Source organism: Canis aureus, chromosome X (assembly GCF_053574225.1).
Source record: "Canis aureus isolate CA01 chromosome X, VMU_Caureus_v.1.0, whole genome shotgun sequence".
NCBI classification, from domain to species: domain Eukaryota; kingdom Metazoa; phylum Chordata; class Mammalia; order Carnivora; family Canidae; genus Canis; species Canis aureus.
The window spans coordinates 89,145,733-89,170,152 of NC_135649.1; the positions used below are offsets into that span (position 1 = coordinate 89,145,733).

At 41.1% G+C, this 24,420-nt stretch overlaps 1 long non-coding RNA gene across 2 annotated transcripts in view; it reads right to left on the reverse strand.

Annotated features, from left to right (window-relative positions):
* LOC144308150 (uncharacterized) overlaps positions 1-24,420 on the reverse strand; it is a 256,483-nt gene that overhangs the window by 155,280 nt on the left and 76,783 nt on the right. The window contains exon 4 of one of the 2 annotated variants that reach the window (XR_013374767.1): positions 8,266-9,114. The exons of the other annotated variant lie outside the window; for it this stretch is intronic. This is a non-coding gene — a long non-coding RNA (uncharacterized LOC144308150). Of the gene's footprint in view, positions 1-8,265; positions 9,115-24,420 lie in introns of those variants that run through there. 2 annotated transcript variants of the gene reach the window in all.

The following is a 24,420-nucleotide window of genomic DNA, read 5'->3' on the forward strand; positions in this document are numbered from 1 at the left end:
CTGCATGGAGCCTGCTTCTCCCTCTGCTTATGTCTCTGCCTGCCTCTCTCTGTCTCTCATGAATAAATAAATAAAATCCTTAAATTAAAAACAAAATTTTAAATAATACATGTATGTCCATGAAAACTGGGCAGTGGAGTTCCAAACAGCCCAATTTTTCTTATAGATCCCAATCTCTTTAGTGCATACCCTCTCTATGAATGTTACTAGGAAGCAAATACAACCTACATATATATTTTGGTGCTCCTTTGAAATGTTAAAAAAAAAAAAAAAAAAAAAAAAACGTTTCCTGAACAGCCCAAGCAGCAATTTTGCCTACTTCTCATTGTTTAAGACTCTGTTACAGGCTGCCCCAAAGAAGTCTGGAAAGGTGATGTTTTTACCTGGGAACTTTGTCATCCTGAATAAAACCAGAGCTGTGTGAAGAAGGAGGATTTATGGAGAGAATTCTCTGTAGAGGACTACTGCCATGCTGCGTAGCCCCTCCTCTGCCCTGGGGGAGGGAGGGGAGCTGCTGTCTGATCCCCAGCACTGTGAGAGCCGCAAGACAGAAGGATAAAATGGATACTACACAGGCAAATGACAGTATCTCCATAGTTGCCATAAAGATTAAAATAGACAATACTAGCACAAGTCTGGTATGGTGTGATCACCCAGTAAGTCTCAACCTCTTAAAAAAGTATCTCCAGTTATCTAGCCCATTAAAGAGACAAAATGGGAAAGAAACAGATAATGTCAGTAATGCTAAACATAAGAAACATTGTTGCTTGTTCTTAATACTTAGTTTTTTTTTTCTTTTCTTCTTTTTTTTTTTTTTCTAGTTTGAGGTTGCACATTGAAAGAGTGTAACTTCTCCTGTAGGGGAAGTCTAATCCATAAACTGTACAGGCAGCTTGTAATGAGGGGAAGGGAAGCTGTGCATAGCTTAGCTTTGCTGTAGTCTACTTATGGCTTTCTTTTAGTTCCATCTCCAATCTGGTGAAACGAATTCCCTCCACTTCCTTTTTTGGCCACCTATTTACTCTTCTTCTAGTACCTCATTTGTCTTTTCCTACACTGAACCCTGGATTCTCTCCTGTATGATTGGTATCTGTTTGGCTACGTCATCTAATAAATGAGTATTATTAACATTATAAAGAACGATATGGTACTAAAATGTTGCCGTTTTTTAGTTAGAATGCTTCTGGTTGCAAGGAGAAAATACTTGGCTAAAAGTGGCTTTAAAATAATGACATTTATTGGGACGCCTGGGTGGCTCAGTGCTTGAGCATCTATCTGCCTTTGGCTCAGGGCGTGATCCCCGTCCCGCATCGGGCTCCCTGCATGGAGCCTGCTTCTTCCTCTGCCTGTGTCTCTGCCTCTCTCTCTCTCTGTATATCTCTCATGAACAAATAAATAAAATCTTTAAAATAAAATAAAATAGTGGCATTTATTAACTTATATAGTATGTCTGAGGGTAGGTCGTTCCAGAGTTGTCTAACTTAGTGGCAGAATATTATCAAGGATTCGGTGTTTTGTTTTGTTTTGTTTTTTATTACTGTTTCCCTATGTTTAGGATGCTAAGGTTTTAAAAAAAGTTATTATAAATAAATAAAATCTTTAAAAAAAGTTTTTATTTTAATTCCAGTTAACATACAGTGTTATATTAGTTTCAGGTGTAATGCAACACTTCCATACAACACCTGGTGCTCATCACAGCAAGTGCCCTCCTTGATCCCATCACCTATTTCATCCATTTCCACCGCCCCTACCCCTGCCCTCCTCCCCTCTGGTGACCATCAGTTTGTTCTCTATAGTAAAGAGTCTGTTTCTCGGCTTTTCTCTCTTTTTTCTTTTGCTCATTTGTTTTGTTTCTTAAATTCCACATATGAGTGAAATCATATGGTATTTGTCTTTCTCTGACTTATTTTACTTAGCATAATACTCTCTAGTTCCATCCATGTTGTTGCAAATGGCAAGATTTCATTATTTTTTATAGCTGAATAGTATTCCACTGTGTATATATGCCACCTCTTCTTTATGGGATGCCAGGTTTTACCTTCACATTTGTGTCTCATGATCATAAGATGGCTGCAGCAGCTTCAAGTAGCACATCCTCACAAAATAGCATTGGGAGGGGGGAACAGAAAAAGGCAATTGGGGGAGGGGAATGTTTCCTGTCTTGTGTTCCTTTCCAAGAGTGAGCAAAACTTTTCTGAATTCTGCCCAGCAGACATCCCCTCAGATTTCACTGGCCAAGTTTGAATCAAATGTCCATGCCTAAACCTATCACAAGACAAAATGAATGAAATCACCCTAACTGTTGGGGAGTGGGAGGTAATACTTTCCCTGAGCACATGGTCATAGGAAAGTGATTCTAGAAGGAGAAATGGGTTTGGGTAGGTAACCAACAGTGTTGGCTAATACTTGGTAATTCTGAACTGTTGCAGAATAAATCTGGAATCAGAGCACCTGGTCTGGGGTTCCAGTGTCCTCATGTAGTACCTGTGTGACTTCAGGCAAGGGAGGTCACCTCATCAAATTAAGGAAATAGATTGGAGTTCTCTTCATCAATTCTAAGCACTATGTGAATATGGTAAGTCATTATGGTAGATAGATTTCTTATTTACTTACATAACAAGATATTAAAATGGGATCATCCTGATACTGTCTAGTGCCAACAGAAGAGATATTATGCTCCAAAATTAGTGTGAACAAGTGCACAGAGGCAGTCTTTACAATAAACTCTAAGATCTCAAATGCCCTCAACAATTTTTATTATAAAGGCATCAAGAGAGGGTAGAGAGAAGGAGAATGTGTGAAGAGGATTCTTTGGAAAAGTCTACTGTCATTCTATGAGTTTCCTTCCCCCTGCCCCTGGGGTGGGGTTAAGGGGAGAGATGCCCTCTAACCTCCAGCCTCATAAGAGAGGACATTAAGGGGAGCCCTTAAAAAGGTTGCTGTATGTTCCCTGTGGTTGGGGAAGCAGGACTGGGACATGAGTTAAGACAGCCTGTGGCAGTGGGAGAGAGAGGATACACTGGGGAGAGGCTACTCCTACACCTGTGGGAGCCAGGGACGGGGGAAGAGTCTGTCTGGAGCCTTTTATAAACCTTTTTTGAAATATATGATATGTATTAAAACGTTCCAAAATAGCAGATTTGCAGACTGACAAATTTTCATTAAACTGAACATCCCCATGAAACTAGAACATTAATTACCAGCATCTTATAATGTCCCTGGTACACCCTTTCAGTCACCACTACCCTCCAGGGATAATTACTATCTTGACCTCTGATAGCATAGATTAGTTTTGCCTCTTTATATTCTTTTTTTCCCCCAAGAGAGGGGAGAGGGAGGGGGGGAGGGAAAGGGACAGAGAGAGAATCTTAAGCAGGCTCCGTGCTCAGTGCAGAGCCCAATGTGGGCCTCAATCCTACAACCCTGAGATCATGACCTGAGCTGAAAACAAGAGTTGGATGCTTAACCAACTGAGCAATCCAGCTGGCCCCTTTCTTTGTCCTTTATACAAATGGGATCATACAGTATGGACCCTTTTGTGCCTGGTTTCATTTGCTCAAGATCATATTTATGAGATTCATCATATTGTTGTATGTAGCTGTAGATAGTTTATTCTCACTGTTGTATAGCATCCCATTATGTAAATATTCCACAATGTATTTATCCATTCTACAGCTGATAGGCATTTTAGTAGTTTCCAATTTGATGCTATTATGAATAGCTACGGACATTCTAACACACATCTTTTTTTTTTTAATTTTTATTTATTCATGATAGGCACACAGTGAGAGAGAGAGAGGCAGAGACACAGGCAGAGGGAGAAGCAGGCTCCATGCACCGGGAGCCTGATGTGGGATTCGATCCCGGATCTCCAGGATCGCGCCCTGGGCCAAAGGCAGGCGCCAAACCGCTGCGCCACCCAGGGATCCCTAACACACATCTTTTAGTAAATATGTACACATTTCTTTTGTGGATATACCTGGGAGTGGCATTTCAGGGTCATAGGGGTGGTATCTGTCAAATCTGGAGCAGTATGAAGTCTTGCCCAAGAAGATTTCTTAGAGAGAGTGTGGATTCAATAATAAGGGTCTGGGTAGAGCATCCTCTCCCCCACCTTCTCACCTCAGTCCCAGAACCAGGGGCTAAAAGGGGATGCCAGGGGCAGCCCGGGTGGCTCAGCAGTTTAGCGCCGCCTTCAGCCCAGGGCGTGATCCTGGAGACCTGGGATCGAGTCCCACGTTGGGCTCCCTGCATAGAGCCTGCTTCTCCCTCTGCCTGTGTCTCTGCCTCTCTCTCTCCCCTCTCTGTGTTTCTCATGAATAAATAAATAAAATCTTTAAAAAGCAAAAAGGGGGATTCCAGTTGGAAAAACAGTGTATGATGCCCATCATAAGAACTGCAAAGAGATCCAGCAAAGGAGCCTCCCATGAGTCCCATGGAGGAAGATGTGTGCCCAAAAACACAGCCCAGCCTCCAGAAACTTTCAAATCTAGCATAGCATTGGTCCTGTCTCAACATGGATGTTGTAAAGGTCTGGTGCCGAAGAGGCTAGCATTGGGCTCCAGTTTTTGGACACCTGGTTTTCATCTGAACAATTCCATTACATAGCTCTGTAACCTTGGGAAGGTCATTTTCCCTCTCCAGGCCTCACTTATCTCATCTTTCTGATGTATGGCTTCTTTCTGCTCGGAATTTCCATAAACTGCCTGTGTTCCAAACGCCTTGAGAACAGGGACCACATCTTCCCTTTCTTCCATATTCCTAGACAGCACCCAAAGCTAGAGCACTACACACTTAGGTCATTGGACAACAAATGTCTAACAATTTCATTTTCAAAAGACAAATCTGCTTTTATGAGTCCAGTGATGCATATAACAAGGATTAAATTGGTGCATTAAAATTAACAGCATGGTGTGTGTACCTGTCCAAATACATATGTTACATTGTGTACCAACTTTATGGAAAAATCCATTTCCATTCTTTTCACAAAACCAATCTTCTCTAAAAGAACAGAGCAGAGACTGTCTATGCATTGTAAATTTATTGACTCACTATTTTATCCAAGGACATTGAGTAATTAGTAGATTCCAAAACAGACCCAACGAATTCTTCTCTTCATCTGGGAACATGTTTTATCACTTGTTACTGCCTTATTTCTAATGCTTAGCATTTAAAGGTTATATTAAAAAAAAAAAAGCCTCCAGACATTATGTAGTCCCTGTCTGGAACAGCATTATATTTCAACAGGATATTATCACGCAGGCAAGGAGGAATCATTTTTACTGGGTAGGAAATTATTCCATTGTGCAGTATTATTCAAGCAATTAGAATTCACATTGTGTGGCAAATTGTCAGATCTTCTCACTGGAATCTGTTAATATACTGTTCATATTTAACAGAAAGAAAAAAGCTTTTTCCATAGAAGCATGGGTACTCTAAAGAATTCAAGCAGTGGGGTAGGTGAGCCATGATGTAATTTTGTTTCCCAGGAAATTCTTTTGGAGTTCCTCTGAAGTTCCCTGTCTTACTTCACCCATCAGCAACCTTGCTTCCTTGGATTTTATCCCCTTAAGCCATGGAAAACTTAGCTTTGCCCCTTAGGGCTTTAGAGAGAACTAACAACTTAAAAATTGGTATTGTTCCAAAAGTTTGTCAGAAAATCTGTCGTAGAGTTCAGAACAGATTTTCCTCAGTTGGTTAGGAATGACTTTGGTTCCCAAGCAGGCCCCTGGGGGCCATGTCACCCCTAACAAAGTGGGATGCTGGTATTAATGATGGTCAGGAAGCCAGTTGTTGCGTAGAATGTTATTTCCCAGTGAAAATCCACTTTAAGTTCCAACTTGGGAGAACAGGAGCACAGCTTGCCTTCTCTACTCCCTACTCCACTCTGCAGTCAGAAGTGGGGGTTCCTAAAGCTTGGGGGATTGGAGTGTACCAGGCAGGAAAAGGAATTGGAAGATTTCCAGATGGCTATGAACAGAGGCAGAGGCTTCCCAGCAGTTACAGAAAGAAGGGAAAAGGAGCGGGGGTGGGCCTGGCAGTGATGCAGCAGCAGAGGTGGGAGCATTTATAGTTTCAGCAGCAATTGACAGGAAAGCACCCAATAGACATGGGGGTGAATTTGCTCATGGAACACTGGTAACTTGGGCGGTCATAGCTGAGAGATGGTACCAATAAATGCACAAATCCATGGTTCGACTTTATACTCAAGCCTCCTCCTAAAACCCAATGTTTCTTCTCTGCCTTTAAAAAATTGTCATGGGATATTTCAGAAACACAAAAATATACAGAATAATCTAACAAACATCCAGCTTCAGGTATAAAACATTTCAAATACAGTTGGAGACCTCCATGTACCCCTTCTTACTCTCATTCTCTCTACCCTTGGGACAACCACAAATTGGGTGTTTATTATTTCTATGTGTATTTTTATATTTTTGTTACATATATGTTATACATACATATACATATCATAAATCCTATGTAAGTTATACCCTGTTACAAATCATTAGGAATATATATTTAAACTAAATGATTTATAATTTAAATAAATATTTTATTTATTTATTTGAGAGAGTGAGTGGGAGAAGGGGCAGAGGGAGAGAGAATCTCAAGCACACTCCACGCCGAGTGTGGAGCCTGATGGAGGGTTTGATCTCACAACCCTGAGATCATGAACTGAATGGAAATCAAGAGTCCAATGCTTAATCAACTGAGCCACCCAGGCAACCTTATTTATAATATTTTTGCATATTTTAACATTTTATAAATAGTAGCAGACCTCTATGTATCCTTCTGCAACTTGCTGTTTCTTTACAACATTATGTTTTTTTTTTTTAAATTTTTATTTATTTATGATAGTCACACACAGAGAGAGAGAGAGGCAGAGACATAGGCAGAGGGAGAAGCAGGCTCCATGCACCGGGAGCCCGACGTGGGATTCGATTCCGGGTCTCCAGGATCATGCCCTGGGCCAAAGGCAGGCGCCAAACCGCTGCGCCACCCAGGGGTCCCACAACATTATGTTTTTTTAAAAAAGATTTTATTTATTTATTTGAGAGAGAGAACGAGTGGGGGGAGAGCAGAGGGAGAAGGAGACACAGGCTCCCCACTGAGCAGGGAACCTGATGTGGGACTCAACCCCAGGACCCCGGGATCATGACCTGAGCCAAAGGCAGATGCTTAACTGACTGAGCCAGCCAGGTGCTCCATCCTTCCAACATTATGTTTTAAAAATTAGTCTATGTTGATAGTGTGGCTCTGGCTCATCCATTTTAACTGTTATATAGTATTCCATTTTCTGACCAGACACACATTTTCTACCAGCCAAATGCAGAACCCAGGAATGCACTCACTCCTCTTTCCTGCCTCACACAGGATGTTGGATTCTTAATTCACAACCAAAGTAACACCCCTTTCTAAGGGCCAAATTATCCAGGTCCCTCATCCAAGTCTTCTTTCCCTCGCCTCGGGGAAAGCTTTGTTAGAAATGGCAGGCTGCCTGGTGAGTATGGATTCAGAATATCATCTGACTTTGAGAGAAGGAGTTTGCCTTTGCCATGGAATAAGGACTTGAAGAACTGCCTCTACCTCTGGTGGCAGAATGACTCATGTACTTGGAATTCCCTACCTCTTTCCCCTGGATGAAATCCAAGCCATGCTGTCAAAATGTAATTAGTTCACTCTTAAGAAGAGGAAAAGAAATCCTCAGAATTAAAAATAACAGAATCTGGGACACCTGGGTGGCTCAGGGATTGGGTGCCTGCCTTTGGCTCAGGTCGTGATCCTGGGATCAGGGACTGAGTCTGGCATTGAGCTCTCTGAGGGGAGCCTGCTTCTCCCTCTGCCTATGTCTCTGCCTCTCTCTCTCAGTTGGTGTTTCTCATGAATAAATAAACAAATCTTAAAAAAAAAAATAACAGGGGATCCCTGGGTGGCTTAGCGGTTTAGCACCTGCCTTCAGGCCAGGGCATGACCCTGGACTCCGGGATCAAGTCCCACATAGGGCTCCCTGCATGGAGACTTACATTATAATCAAAATGCTTTCATATTTGAGTCACAATTAATTATATTAAAAAATATATTAGTGGGATCCCTGGGTGGCGCAGCGGTTTGGCGCCTGCCTTTGGCCCAGGGCACGATCCTGGAGACCTGGGATCAAGTCCCACGTCGGGCTCCCGGTGCATGGAGCCTGCTTCTCCCTCTGCCTGTGTCTCTGCCTCTCTCTCTCTCTCTCTCTCTCTCTCTCTCTCTCTCTGTGTGACTATCATAAATAAATAAAAATTAAAAAAAATAAAAATAAAAAAAATAAAAAATATATTAGTATATCAGATGCCTAGGTGGCTCAGTGGTTAAGCATCTGCCTTCAGCTCAGGGTGTGATCCCAGAGTCCCAGGATGGAGTCTCGCATCGGGCTTCCTGCATGGAGCCTGCTTCTCCCTCTGCCTGTGTCTGTGCCTCTCTCTCTCTCTCTCTGTCTCCATAAATAAATAAAATGTTAAAAAAAAGAGAAAAAAAGAAAAAAAAAACAGAATCATGCAATGCAAGAAGAGTAATTTATAAAATCTTAAAAAAAAAGAGAAAAAAAGAAAAAAAATAACAGAATCATGCAATGCAAGAAGAGTAATTTATCCCTCCCTCCTTCCCCAACACCACAGTATGAGTCAAGTGATATTTAGGTATCAGCCAAGCCAACCATCTAAGGAGGTTTCAAGACAGCAGTTACTTGAGGTCTTTCTAAATGGGGCAGGGTGGGTGAACACTTGACAAGAAGCAGCAGAGTGTCAAAATGGATAAGCATCACTCTTGGTCATCAATCAGTGGCATTTAGAGTCATCTCTCTCTTGGTTCAGCTCAACAAATCAGGGAATCTCCTGGCAAAAGCCTCTATCCCAGGATTTCTGGCACTTGGTTTTCTGGCACTTGTGTTAAGGATTCTTTGAGAATGGTCCGGCCAGTCAAGTGCTGGCACATGCCACATTGTTCTTAGCAGTATCTCTGAAGTAGGAAAAGGGCTTCTTTCAAGGTCTAACCAATGGCTTTGACTGCATGGGGGCTGCTAATTCACCTCAGTTGGCTGCTTTCCCCATCACTCCTCTATCCTACTGGCAGAACCTGGAAAGGAAGCCCAAAGGTTAGAGCTGACATGAACTCTAGAGACATTCCAGCTCAACACCTGATTTACCAAGTTATTAATTTAATAAGTAGGTGCCAAGTGTCTAGGGTATGTCAGACTCTGCGGTGATGCAGTGATGACCAAAACCAGACATGGCTTCTGCCTTCTTGAGGGTCACATTATAGTGCGTAGGGGCAGCAGTGGTGACCAATATTAATCAAGCAATCACACAAATGTAAAATACACCATGCTGTGAGCCAGACTTAGGGAGCTGAGAGAAGGCTTCCTTAAAGAGGTGATGCTTGGGCTGAGATGTAAAGCATGAGTAAGTGTTAATAAGGAAAAGACAGGAGAAAGAGCTTTGCAGGGGGAGGGAACAGCAAGGGGTAAGATGGTACATAGCAAATAAAGAAGGCCATATGGCCTCTTATACCAAATAAAGAGAGTAGAGAGGGGTAGAGATAAAGCAGAGGAGCAAGGGCCACACCACATGGAGCCTTGAGGCCCATGTTAAATATTCTGCTCTTTATCTTAAAGGCAATGGGAAGACATTGGGGGACTTCAAATGAGGCATGGACATATTGGAACAGTTTTTTAAAAGAACTTTTTGACTGCTATATGGAAAACCAACTGGAGGGGGGCCAATTGGAAGATTATTTTAGGCAAGAAATACTGGTGGCTTGGGCTAGGGTGATACTGGTGGTGGAGGTCAAGGGAAGGGGACATATTAGAGAGATATTTAGGATGTTACATCAATGTGATATGGTGATAGTTTAAATACAGGGATGACAGGGAAGTGGGCATCAAGGAGAGTTCACAGGTTTCTTCAGTGGGCGGTACTGTTAAATGAGAGGGAGGCCACTGAAAGAGGACCAAGTTTGTGACAGACAAATGAGTGTTGACTTTCAGATGCCTTTATGATATCCAAGAAGAGCTATCCAGCAGAACACTGACTACATATGGGTCAGGGTCTGGGAAGAGAGGTATGAACTGGAGATTTATATATCCTTGAGTCATCTGTAAAAAGGCACTGATTCAGTCAGGGCTCCAAAAGGAAACAGATGGCACAACCAAATCAGGAGAATTCAGTGAGAATTAATAACAGGACTATGTTAGGTTTCTGCTGTATAACAAACAGCACCACAACCTCAGTAGCTTAATAGAGCAAATGTTTTATTTCTGGCTCACAGGTCTATGCATTATAGTTATAGTTCAGTTAATTTAGGCTAGGTTCAGCTGGGCCAGGCTAACTCCAGACCTCAAGTCCTGTTCACATCTGCTCCACAAGCCTGGACTCCCTTAGGGAATGGTGCCATATGAAAGACTCAGAGCTGCCTCCACTGTTGACTTGTCAGGCATCCAGTAGTGGACTTAGTGAGAGAAGTTTGTTGTTGTGGATGCTATGACTCTGAGTTCACAAGATTACTGAGGGAGCACCAGGGTAACTAGAGGGAGAGGCTGACTGACAACCAGGGATAGGTTATCTGGTCTACCTAATTATTCAGAGCCTCTCTGCAATAGATGCTTTCTGGTGGGCATTTACATGGGCACAATAACTTTCATATTTTAGACTTAGTGCCAGAGGTCCATCCACATACCTGCCCTTAAGATGTCCTGTCTCCAATTTTTCAATCTTTTTCTTTCCAAGTCCCTGACCAATTAGATAACTCTGCTATTATTGCTCAGTGTGAATCCAGTCCTCTGGCCATCTCAGTCCCAACAAAGTAAACAACTAAATGTTCTGCCTCTTGGAAGGATTTTTCCTTCAGCAACATTTTCAGGGCTACTTCTAAATACGGATGTAGTGCAATAGTCATCCACTTTTGGCTGGTGCCAGCATACCATGTAAACCCATTAGGGAAGCAAGTTCAAGCTTTTTCCTTCTCAGAAAATGGGTCATTGGGAATCGAGTCCATGAGGCCACAGGTAAAATTGAATGTAAGGCAGAGTAGCAGTAAGAGTAGGTATCATAAGAGTCTGAGCCACCTAGTTGGATAGTTTTCTCTTGCTTTCCTGACATGCTTGGGCCTGGTTTCATATATTTGACTTCTGTTTTGTAAGGGAAAATTGCCATGCATGTTCAAGTTTATGGTGTAGAAGATCAGGTAACACCCAGATCATAATGGGCATTTTAAAAAAAAGCATTAAGAGTACATGTAGAGTTTTATTGAATGCTATTACATGACCTACAAAAATAGACATGCAATTTTTTTTGCTCTGTTAATGTCATGTATCAAAGTAATAAATTCCTGCACACTGAACCATTCTTTCATTCTCAGTATAAACCCCATTTGGTGGCAGTAATTTATTCTTTTAAAAGGATGCAGAATTTTGCTTGCCAATATTTTATTTCAGATTTTTACATTGATATTCATAGATGAGATTGGTCTACAGTTTTGTTTTGTGTGTTATTTTTGCTAGGTTTGATTTCAATGTTATCTTGGCTTAATAGAATTGTATTTCCTTCTTTGTCCATGGTTTGGAACTCTAAAAGCATTAGAATGATCTGTTCCTTAGAGATTTGCTAGAATTCACTTCTGAAACCATCTGGACCTGCTGTTTTGAGAAACTTTACCATCACTGCTAAGTCTCTTTGAGTTGGCCCATCCTACTGGTCAGGAAAGTTTTCTTTAACAGACCAAACTACTGGCAGACAGGCCCTTTAGTTCAGTGTTTCTCAGTGTGTAGCCTAAAATCACCTGGGATACCAGTTAAAAGGCCTTTGACCTTTTGAATTAGAATTTCTCAGGGGAGGTGCTGAGTTTGCATTTTGATTTTTTTTTTTTTTTTTTATGATAGTCACACAGAGAGAGAGAGAGAGAGAGGCAGAGACACAGGCAGAGGGAGAAGCAGGCTCCATGCACCGGGAGCCCGACGTGGGATTCGATCCCAGGTCTCCAGGATCACGCCCTGGGCCAAAGGCAGGCGCCAAACCGCTGCGCCACCCAGGGATCCCCTGAGTTTGAATTTTGAATGAGTTCTCTGGGTAATTCTGTATGTTCCAGTTTGAATTCCCCACATTAGTGGGAAGCTTCCAGTTTCTTCATGTTAAGCTAAAGACCTTTCTGTCTCCAGGGCTACCTATCCCCCTTTCTGGATAGGTGCCTGTGAGCCAGGCACACCAGAGCACTTGTTTTCCTTCCCTTGCCCCCCTATCTGTTGCCGGCTTCAGCAACTCCTTTTCTTTTCTTTAAGATTTTATTTATTTATTCATTAGAGACACACAGAGAGAGATGCAGAGGGAGAAGCAAGCTCCATGCGGGGAGCCTGACGTGGGACTTGATCCCGGGGCCTCCAGGATCACGCCCTGGGATGAAGGCAGCGCTAAACTGCTGAGCCACCTGGGCTGCCCTCCTTTTCTTTTTCAAGGAGCATCTTCTGAGGCCTCGTTCACTCCCACTTTATTAACGGTGCTTATTTGGTTGGAAAAGCTTCCTAACTGTGGCCAGAACTTCACTGCCTGAGGGCAGGGTCAGGTAGAGTGACTAACCATCCCGATTTGCCCACAACTTTCATGTTTTGGCACTGAACACCCCATGGCCACGGAAGCCCCTGAGACCCAGGCAAATTAGGTCAGTGGGTCATCCTATATCCTACGTCAGAACTGGCATTATCATGGAGCCTTCAACCTTTCATGACATGTAGTTGTCCACAGATTATTTCTGGGAAATCTGGCTGGATGGGTTGGAAAGAGCAGCCTTCCCACCACCATCACCACCACACTAAACTACACTTAACTCCTGAAATTCTGGATCCCACCTTAGACTTAAGCAAGATTCAAAGACATTAAAATTCAAGAAGCACCACCCCAGAGCACTTGTTCTCAAATCTGGCTGCACTGTGGAATCACCTGGGAAGTATTTAAAAATAGTGATACCATGGGGATGCCTGAGTGGCTCAGCGGTTGGGCGCCTGCCTTCGGCTCGGGTCATGATCCCGGGATCCGGGATTGAGTCCCGCATCAGGCTCCCTGCGAAGAGTCTGCTTCTCCCTCTGCCTGTGCCTCTGCCTATCTCTCTCAGTCTGTGTCTCTCATGAATAAATAAGTAAATATTTTTTAAAAATAGTGATACCTGCTGCCGCCCTCCCCCCCTAAGTACCCCCAGTGATTCAGCTTTACCTGGCCTGGGTGTCTGGATGTTTCTTTCCAGCTTTATTGAAATTTGATGATAATATTGTGTAAGTTTAAGGTGTACAATGTTACAATCTGATGTGTGTATATATTGTGAAATGATTACCACGTTAAGCTTAGTTAACATATCCATCACCTCATAAGATTCAAGATCTACTCTCTGAGCAAATTTCAAGTACACAATTCAGTTTTGTTAACTATAGTCAGTATGCTATACCCTAGAAATTATTCATTTTATAACTGAAAATGTGTACTCTTTGACCAACATCTCCCCATCTCCCCACACCCAAGCCCCTAGTTGCCACAATCTACTCCATTTCTATGAGTTTGACTTTTTTAGATTCCACATACAAGTAAGATCATGTAGAATTTGTCTTTTTCTATCTGGCTTATTTCACTTAGCATAATATCCTCAAGTTTCATCCATGTTACAGCAAGTAGCAGGATTCTTTTCCTTCTTATGGCTGAATAATATTCCCTTGTACCCATGGCATCTGGATTTTGTAAAGCTCCCCAACTGATTTTAATGCATGGCCAAGGTTGAGAACCACTGCTCTAGACAAGATAATAGAGTACGTTCAGCCCAGACACTAGGTTAGGCTTGGATGATTGTCCAAATCTAACAGTCTTACACCATATTGATTTTCTCTCCCTCCACTGGCCCTCTTAACAACATTCTAAGAGGATAATGGCTAGCACTACACTTGGCCCATTCTTCTTCCCTTTTTATCTAATATTCCTGATTTTATACTAGACTATACTGTATTATTACTCTACTACACTATTATAGTTTACCAGTCACAGTCCCCTCTTGGTGTTTCTTTATAATTACAACAGTAATCATGGTCTGTCCAACTCTCATTATCTTTGTTAATCTCGCCCCAGCCTGTTCCTCTGTCTTTCTATTGCATCTATAATCAGTACCATGCAGTTCAACACTTTATATATGTGGCTTTTATTGTTCTCTAATTATTTGGTCTTTATTAATCAATCCTCTTTGGGGACAAGTGACAGAAGCCTAACTCAGCCGGCATATATGAAAAGCCAGTACATTGGCTCATATAAGAGACAAGTGCAGGCACACTGACTTCATTCAGGTATGACTGGATGCAGGTACTCAGATGATGTCATCAGAAAGATACCTCTTTCCTTCCCTTAACTCTGATTTCTTCTGTTTAGGCTTCATTCTCAGGCAGGGTCTCTTCACTTGGGAGTTAAAATGGCCATTCTAAGGTACAGTACCCTGAGGGCTTTTAATTCTCATAACATTTGGAAATCCCCGTCAGATCATTTTGTTTCACATTATGCCTGGGGCCCTCTTCAGCCTACTCAGACACATTTTACAGAAATTGAGCCCCATGAAGAGCAAATACATACCAGAGAACCAGGCCCTGGGAACAAAAAAGATAAGAACTAAAGACCTCACTCTGATCTTTTATTAATTCCAGATACCAGGCCAAGATGGATTGTTATAAGTCCAAAAGCATGTCACTCATTTATTAGACATTTATTCACCACTTATATATCAAGTGCAGTGCTGAGGACTTGGATGAATAAGACTTGATCCTGTATTGATGGTCTCAGAGGATAGCAGACAAGGTAGACACACTACCAACCATAATGCAACGTGGCAAAGGCTACTCTGCAGGTGTGAGCTGAGTGGGTATTTGTAGAACACAGAAAACTCTGGAAGAATGTGGGCCAATTTCTCTGGGGCCCAGGTTCCTCAGGTACAATATTTAAGAAGGATTGTGTTGAATGTTTTCTAAAATTTTTCTCAGCTTGAATTTCCTGCTCTTTATTTCTCTCTCTTTGAAGTCCTCCTTCCATTATAACAGGAGAATTTAGCTTAGTGGGGATGTGGGTGGACTCTAGCTGAATACATTTGCAAATCACCTTAGGGGTTCTTTTACTCGTGGTAAAAGTAATTTCCAGGGCCATAGTTTAAAATTATTTATGGGGACGCCTGGGTGGCTCAGCGGTTGGGCGCCTGCCTTCAGCCCAGGGTGTGATCCTGGAGGCCCAGGGTGTGATCCTGGAGACCCAGGATCGAGTCCCACATCAGGCTCCCTGCATGGAGCCTGCTTCTTTCTCCCTCTGCCTGTGTTTCTTCCTCTCTCTGTGTATCTCTCATGAATAAATAAATAAATAAATAAAATTAAAAAAAATAAAAAAATAAAATTATTTATGTATGCTCCAGAGGAAAATCACTTAGAACACTGAAGGGGAGGATGGTGACTTAAAGGGAGAAAGGAGAGTGGTGTTCAATGAGAATGCTAAAAGATCTACAGACATTGGTCAACCTACAGGAAAAGGGCAAAGACCTACTGCAAAATAATTTCTGTTGAATAACCCATATAAAAAATTTAGGGTGCGAATGGATGCTAAGACAAAGAAAGGGCTTTAATATTTTTTCTTTTCTTTTTTTTTTTTTTGCCTAAGTAGAAACCCAAAGGGGAACTAAAAGTTTTGTGCCAAGCTTCAGGTACTGTTAGATATCAGAATTTGAAGTATCTCCTTTTATTAATTCTTTGTATGTTACCTTTTCTGTCCTTCCTATTAGCTGCTAGAAAGCTGTCAGCTCTTTAGAGAGGATGTCTGTGCATAATAATGGCTACCAATTATGGAGTGGTTAATGTACACGACTGAGATTTTCATCCTTCTTACATTTTTCATACTTCACTCATTTAATCCCCAACCTAAGAGTGGTAGGCGGGTACTGCCATTATCCCCATTCTACAGTCATGAAATGAAGATCTCAGAGAAGATGAAATAACTTGCCTGGGGTCACAGAGCTAATAAGAGAGAGGCACAGAGGCAAGACTCAAATAGAGATTCTGACTCCAGAGCTCATCTGATGATAGATAGATAGACAGACAGATGGCATTGACGTGGAAGAAAGTGTTAACTCAGGGTGTTACCTAGAATCACAGACTTATTTAGGAGAAACTTAGGGAGGTGGTCAAGTTGGTTGCAAATTGAAATCTGGAATTCTCACGTGGCTGCCTTGGACTCCCAGGATACAGAGTCACCATGAAGCAGCCCAGGAGTTACCCTGGCCATAAAGATGAGGGAGCAGGGTTAGCTGATGACAAATCACAGCTGATATCCTGCAAACGACCCCCATCCAGAGTGGGATATGTGTGACTTTCTTCAGGAAGTTTCCAATTGTCTTAATGTTAATGTCTTGCTAGAGGGAAAAGTAATCTTTAACTTGACAATGGCAAGGCCTCCAGTATCTTATAGGTCCTGCTTAGCATATGAAAATCTTTTGGGGGGACCCCTGCCTTTGAGTGCCAGCCTTTGGCTCCGGGTGTGATCCCAGAGTCCCACATTGGGCTTCCTGCATGAAGCCTGCTTCTCCCACTGCCAGGTCTCTGCCTCCCTCTCTCTATGTCTCTCATGAATACATAAATATTAAAAAAAAAAAACCACAAAACTTAGAAATACCAAATTTAGGAATTAATAAAAATCCTATTTTGTCCACCTCTCTTTTTAGATATAGCCTATTCACAAAGCATACATCATTGGTCTGTAATATAATCTAATTAAGATTTCCCTGCTAAAAGCAAATACAGATTTATAAACTTTAATATGAAATTCTTAAGACAACATATGCTTTGGGGTTCAGGATTGTTTAGATATAAGAAAGATAAGGCAATGTATATACTATGTAACATCCCTATAGCAGGGTCCAAGACAGCACCTTATTATCATACACATTAAGTGATGGAAATCGGGACGCCTAGGTGGCTCAATAGTTGGGCATCTGCCTTTGGCTCAGGGCTCCATCCCAGGATGCCTGGATGGAGTCCACACATTGGGCTCTCTGCACGGAGCCTGCTTGTCCTCCCTCCTCCTGTCTCTGCCTCTCTCTGTGTGCCTCTCATGAATAAATAAATAAAATCTAAAAAAAAAAAATCCTTTTGGAATCTCCCTTTTCCCCATCTCCCTGAAATCTGCAAGTATATAATTAGCTACTCCTTACAGGCCTGGGGCAGCCGCTCTTCTTGCCCACGAGTCCTGTCCCTGTGCTTTAATAAAACCACCATTTTGCACCAAAGACCTCTCAAGAATTTTTTCTTGGTCGTCAGTTCCAGACCTCACCTATAGTCCACACTTCATCAATAAGACCGTCTTTCAGACCCCACTTCTCAGAAGAATTTCTAGACCTCTTAAGGCAACCAACAGTACATGAATCATTCAAAAGGAGCAATTGTAAAAATTGAGTTACATGATGAATGTTTTAGAAATATTGGTCAAATCAATATTTTTTTTAAAGATTTTATTTATTTATTCATGAGACAGAGAGAGAGAGAGAGGCAGAGACACAGGCAGAGGGAGAAGCAGGCACCATGCAGGGAGCCCGACGTGGGACTTGATCTCGGGTCTCCAGGATCACACCCTGGGCTGAAGGCGGCACTAAACCGCTGAGCCACCTGGGCTGCCCGGTCAAATCAATTATTATACTTTCTTTCACCTGTTTCTTAAAAAAAATGCAGTTACAAGAAAATTAAAAATGACCTATGTGGCGTGCATTCCATTTTATGGAGAGAGCTGCTCTGAAGAGTATGCTGACCTAAATGGTCAGTCTGGAAAGGACTAAAAGTGGAATAAGAGCTTGGGCAGGAACTCTGTGCAGCAGCTTTCTCCTCCCTCTCCTTCCTTGCCCCCTTCAATTTCCTCCCAGCAAAAAGGGAAGTTTGGTTTTCGGTGTTTCATAATACCCAAGGATAAGATACAGTGGTTGGTGCTAGAATTCTCTGCCCCTTGTTTCTGCCTCTTGTTTTTTCTTTGCATCTGCACCATTTTCTTTCTCACGGCAAATCCACCATTTCTGTTTCCTAATCCGCATAGCAGAACATGGTCAACATCAAGGGCCCCCAAGCTCAGATTTCTTTAGTTAGAGCAGCCAAAGTGAGTTTAAGTCTTGAGGTCAAAATTCCCAGAAAAAGATTGATTTGCCCTGCTTTCAACTAGTCCCTTTCCTGGATGAATGCACTATGTCCAGAGTGCCAGAGGCATATTGTACTAAGTCAGCAGTTCTGAGGGTAAGAGCCTCATTACCAGAGTGGGAGAGACAGGGATGATTCCCAGAAAATCAAGGAAGTGGGGGGAATAGGAACACGCTAAGCAGACAAGCACATGAACTAGTTGGCATTCATGCAACAGGACTTCGGAAACCAGGCAGTGTTGGTACCTATGCCCACATATAAATGCTGCTCATAACAGCCAGCACAGGTGGTTCAAAAAACCCAGAACAGGTAGTCCAACACGCAAAGCACTGTGTTTGTTAAGGAAGGAATTGTGTCATTCACCCCAACAGTTCATATGTTGATGCCCTGACTCATAATTCGGCTGTATTTGGAGATAGGGCCTTTAGGAAGATAATTAAGTTTAAATGAGGTCATAAGGGTAGGGACCTAATCCAATAGGACTGGTGTCCTTAAGAGAAGGGGAAGGGACATCAGAGAGCTCTAATCTCCCTGCTCTCACAGATGAAAGGCCCTGTGAAAATCTAGCAAAGAAGAAGGCAGTCCACCAGGAGAAAGAAAGGTCTCACCAGAAGCCCACCCTGGCAGCACCCTGATACTGAACTTCCATACTCCAGAACTGTGAGAAAATTAATTTCTGTTGTCTAGTCTGCAATATTTTGCTATGGCAGCCCAAGCACACTAATATAGTGCTCTTATTAAATTCTAACCTACTGCTTGTCTTCCATTAAGCTCCAGTGTGATTTCTCTGAAGTGAGTAAAAGGCTGTTGTGGGAGTGCACTTTTAGAAAAGAACACAGAAGATCTTTGGGATCTAGGGCTAGGCAAAGGATTCTTAGACTTGACATTAAAAGCATGAACTGTAAAAGGGAATATTGATTAGTTGAAGCTCATCAAATTAAAAACTTTTGCTTTGTGAGAATCTACGTGACAAAGATGAAAAGATGAAAAGACAAGCCACAGCCTGGGAGAAAATATCTGCAACCCATATATCTGATAAAAGACTACCATCTAGAATGTATCTTTAAAAAAAAAAATCCCTCCCAAAACCTAACAGGAGGAAAACAAACAATCCAAACAGAAAATGGGCAAAAGACATGAAGAGACACTTCACTGAAGAGTATAAACAGATGGTAGACAGACACGTGAAAAGATATTGAATACTTAAAAAAAAATCCTAAAAAATAAATAAAAAGAAAAAAAAAAAGATGCTGAACATCATTAGCCATTAAGGAAATATAAATAGAGACCACAATGAGATATTACTATACACATACCTGAATAGCTACAAATTAAAAACTGACATCAACAAATGCCGAAGAGGATGCAAAGAAACTAGATCACTCATATATTGCTGGTGGATGTGTAAAAGTATATAGGTATTCTGGAAAACACTTTATCAGTTTCTTTTCTTTCTTTCTTTCTTTCTTTCTTTCTTTCTTTCTTTCTTTCTTTCAGAAGGGGACGGGGGGGCAGAGGGAGAGATGAGAGAGAATCTTAAGTAGGCTCCACACCCCCGGTGTGGAGCCCAATGCTGGGCTCAATCTCATGACTTGGAGATCATGCTCTGAGCCAAAATCAAGAGTCTGATGCTTAACGAACTGAGCTACCCACATGCCCCATGGTATCAGTTTCTTAAAAAATTAAACATGCAACAATAACACTCAGCAATTACACTCCTAGGCATTTATCCTAGGGAAATGAAAATGTATCTCCACACGAAACCTGTACATGAATGAACGTACATAGTAGCTTTATTTGTAACAGCCTAAAACTAGAATCATCCAGGCTATTCTTTGACAGATGAATGGTTAAACAGACTGTGGTATTCCATGCTATGGAATTCCATCCCATATAATATTCCCCGACGGGAATGAACTATTGATACATGCAACAACTTAGATGAATTTCCAGGGAATTACCATTGAATAAAAAAAGCCAATCCCAAAAGGTTTTATACTGTGTGATTCCATTTATATAACAATTCCTAAATGACAAAGTTTTAGAAATGTAGAACACATTAATGGTGGCAAGGGTTCAGGGACAGATGTGGAAGGGAGGTAAGTGTGGTTATAAAAGGACAACTGGAGGGATCCGTTAGGGTTGGGACTATTCAGTATTTTGACTGTGGTGGTGGACAAGTAAACCTACATAGGTGATAATACAGTAGAGAACTTAACACACACACACACATATACAGAAGTGCAAGTAAAACTAGGAAATTGGAATAGTATCCAGTTTTCCAAAATATTATCATTGGTGGAAACTGGACAAAGTGTACATGGTATCCCTCTGTATTATTTCTTAAAACTGCATCCACAGTTATCTCAATCAAAACATCAAGTAAAAATATGTATTATTGGGGTGCCTGAGTGGCTCAGTTAATTGTCTTTTTTTTTTCTTTCTTTTTTTAAAAAATTTTTATTTATTTATGATAGTAACACAGAGAGAGAGAGAGAGAGGCAGAGACATAGGCGGAGGGAGAAGCAGGCTCCATGCACCAGGAGCCCGACGTGGGATTCGATCCCAGGTCTCCAGGATCGCACCCTGGGCCAAAGGCAGGCGCCAAACCGCTGCGCCACCCAGGGATCCCCTAATTGAGTGTCTGACTCTTGATTGTGGCTTAGGTCATGATTTTAGGGTCTTGAGATCGAGGCTTATGCTGGGCTCCTTCCTCACTGCAGTCTGCTTGAAATTCTCTCCCTTCCTCTGCCTCTTCCCCTGTTTGCACACACTCTCTCTAAATAAATAGACTCTTAAAAAAATATACATATTACTTACTGTGGGACAAGGCAAAGGGTTTGAAAACTACTACAGTGCTCTGTAAGGAACTTAAAGTTCCATTCTCCGCACAAAATTTTTATTGTTTCTTCCTTGAGCTTTCTTTCACTATAGTGCATATCACATTTTAAAATAATTATCTGTAGATGGTCTCCCCGAACACACTGGGCTAATGTAGGGGCTATGATTTATTCTTTGTAACCCTGGTGCTAGCTTCATTTAAGCTTCAATGTGCTTTGGTTGAATTAAATTATTCAGTTCTATATATACCATGGAGATTTACATTTAATAAATCTTTAATAAATTTTGTTGACTTGAACTAAGTTATAGTGTAGTACATGAGGTAGCTTTTTTGTTTTTCCACAGAAGTGGGGAGGGCTCCTGATCCAGGGAGCATTCTTTTCACCAGGACAAAGGTAATGACAGGCAGTGCATTTCTACGGCATGTTTTTCCTCCATTCTAAGACACCATGAGTCACTAGTTGACCATCAATTTAATAAGAGATTTTCAGGGTGGGGGAAAGAATTAGGTAGTATGTTTAATTTCAGAAATCTTAAAACCTGAGGTCACTGTGCCTTTTTGACTCAAAGAATGATTGTAACAAAAGAAAAGTGACCTTATAGTCTGAAAAGCTGCCTTTTTGTCCTAGGACATGCTGGCTGGTGTCCTGAATTTGATAATGTATTGAAAGAAGGAAGGAAGGAAGGAAGGAAGGAAGGGAGGGAAAGGGAGAAAGAGAGAGAGAGAAAGAAAGAAAGAAAGAAAGAAAGTAAGTAAGTTAGTTCTCACAAGTGTAGGAGGTAACTATTGGATAAAGGGCCGTGTCTGAAGTGAGTGAGTTATACCATATAAATATGAAAAATCTGGAGTGTTTTCTTAGTTAATATTACCCACTAAAACCAAAGGGTGGAAGATTATGCATTCCTGCTGGCTGATGCTGCTGACAGCATGCTGTTTGGACAGAATCCCAGGAACTGCTGGCAGAAGCATATTTTCTCTTTAACTCTTTAACTGCTAGTATTTTAACTCTCCTTCTCTTTCCAAAATCAAACCTCTTTAGAGACTTTTGTTCAAGATTTCAAGATTGTTCTTATTGCTACTTGTGACCAAAATAAAATAACTTCCTTCTACGGGATGATTTGGTAGTTTCTCCCTCAAACAGTTTCTAACCCCTTCAAAAAACATAACCCCATTGGCTAGTAAGAGATGCTTGGAATTCCTCTTTGGCAAAAGGAATTTTCCTCTTCAGCCTTCACTTTTAAATGCAAATAATCTCAGAGTGGGAATACAATTTGCTGTAATGCAAACCAGTTTATCAGAGATTACCCATGAATTCCTGCTCACACAAATACAAGAAAAAATGAAAAAAATGTATGAATAAAGGACTGGATTAGGGAGAATGGGCTCTAGGGGTAGTGACAAAGAATGATTTCCTTTGGATGTTCATTTTCTGACATTTGTTGAGCAAAGGTAAAGTGCAAAAAATTTTAAGTTCAATAATTTATATTTTTAATTTATTTATTCATGAGACACACACACAGAGTGAGTCAGAGGCACAGGCAGAGGGAGAAGCAGGCTCCCTGTGAGGAGCCTGATGTGGGACTCAATCTCAAAATCCTGTGATCATGACCTGGGCCAAAGGCAGACACTCAACCACTGAGCCACCCAGGTGCCCCTTTAAGTTCAATAATTTAAAGTTCAATTTAGCATCTACTGTGTTTGGGGAACCAAACTCTGATAAAAATAAATAGTTCCTACCCTTGATGACATCAGGATAAAGTGCAGGGAACAAACTATGTGAAGGGCAATTATAATATAAATGCTAAGTGCTGAGGGGTAGCAGAATATGCCACTGTGAAATAGTCCACTGTGGCATAAGATTATTTTGAGTTGAAGGCAATTGAGAAGAAACAGATAAAAGAAAAGTTCAACTGCTATTTGCCTACAAGCAGGATATAAATTTGTAAAGGTGTTATTCCTTCCCTCTCTACCAAGAAGGATAAAAGTTAATCATTGGAGACCACCCTAGATGCCTATCAGCCCAGAGACAAGGCCAAAGGAATCCATATACCCAACTTTATTAATTAGCCATTATCTTCCATTATTTCTCCTTATGTAGTTGCCTTCCTACAATCTGCTCCCCTAGAAACCAGTCTTTCTTCTTTGTCTTGTTATCTCTCTAAAAATTTATTGTACTTGTGTTAAGATGCTATATAAGCCCAAGTTCTAGCCATCCCTTTGAGTTAGTCATCTCTGAGTGCTCCCATGTGTATGTGTGATACACATGCTAATAAACTTCTGCTTGTTTTTCCCTTGTTAATCTGTTTTTTGTTAGTCTCATTTACAGGACTCCTTCAATGAACCTAAGATGGGTAGAGAGAAAAAAACAGGTGGAAAAAGGTGAATCTTGACCTTTAGCTGATATCATACACAAAAGTTAACTTGAAATGGCTCAAAGACTTTATTTTTTTTTAAAGATTTTATTTATTTATTCACGAGAGACACTGAAAAAGAATAAATAATAAGCTGAGAGAGAAGTAGGTTCCCTGCATGGAGCCCTATGGAGGACTAAATCCTTAGACCTGGGATCACACCCTGAGCCAAAGGCAGATGCTCAACCACTGAGTCACCCAGGCGTCCCTGGCTTAAAGACTTTAACATAAGAGGTAAAACTATAATACTTCTAGAAAAATAATTGGAGAAAATCTTTTTGGTTTTAAGATAATTAAAGATTTCTTAAATAGGAAATAAAAAACACCAACCATAACAGAAAAAACATTCGGCAAAATGGACTGTATCAGCATGTCTGCTCTTCAAAGGATGGTGTTAAGAAGATAAAAAGACATGCCACAGACTAAAAGAAAATATTCTCGATACAATTATCTAACAAAGGACTTGTATGTTGAATACATGTAAAAAATTCATACAACCCAATAGTAAAACAAACAATTCAAGTAATGAATCAGCAAAAGATTTGAAAAGACTTCACCGAAAAAGATATACAAAATAGATCTAAAACTAGTAAGAAGATTGAATCAGTAATCAATAATCTCCCAATAAAAAAAGTCCTGGACCTGATGGCTTCAGTGGTGAATACTACCAAACATTTAAAGAATTCACATCAATTCTTCTCTAACTTTTCCAAAAAGTTGAAGAGGAGAGAACACCTCCTAACTCATTCTATGAGGCTAGCATTACTCTAATACTAGAGTTAGACAAAGCACTACAAGAAAACTAAAAATTGATATCTCTTATGAACACTGATGCAAAAATCCTCAACAAAATACTAGCAAATCTAATTCAGCAGTATATTAAGAAGATTATACACCATGAACAAATGGGATTTATTCCTGGAATACAACGATGGTTCAATGTACAAAAATTGATCAATATAATA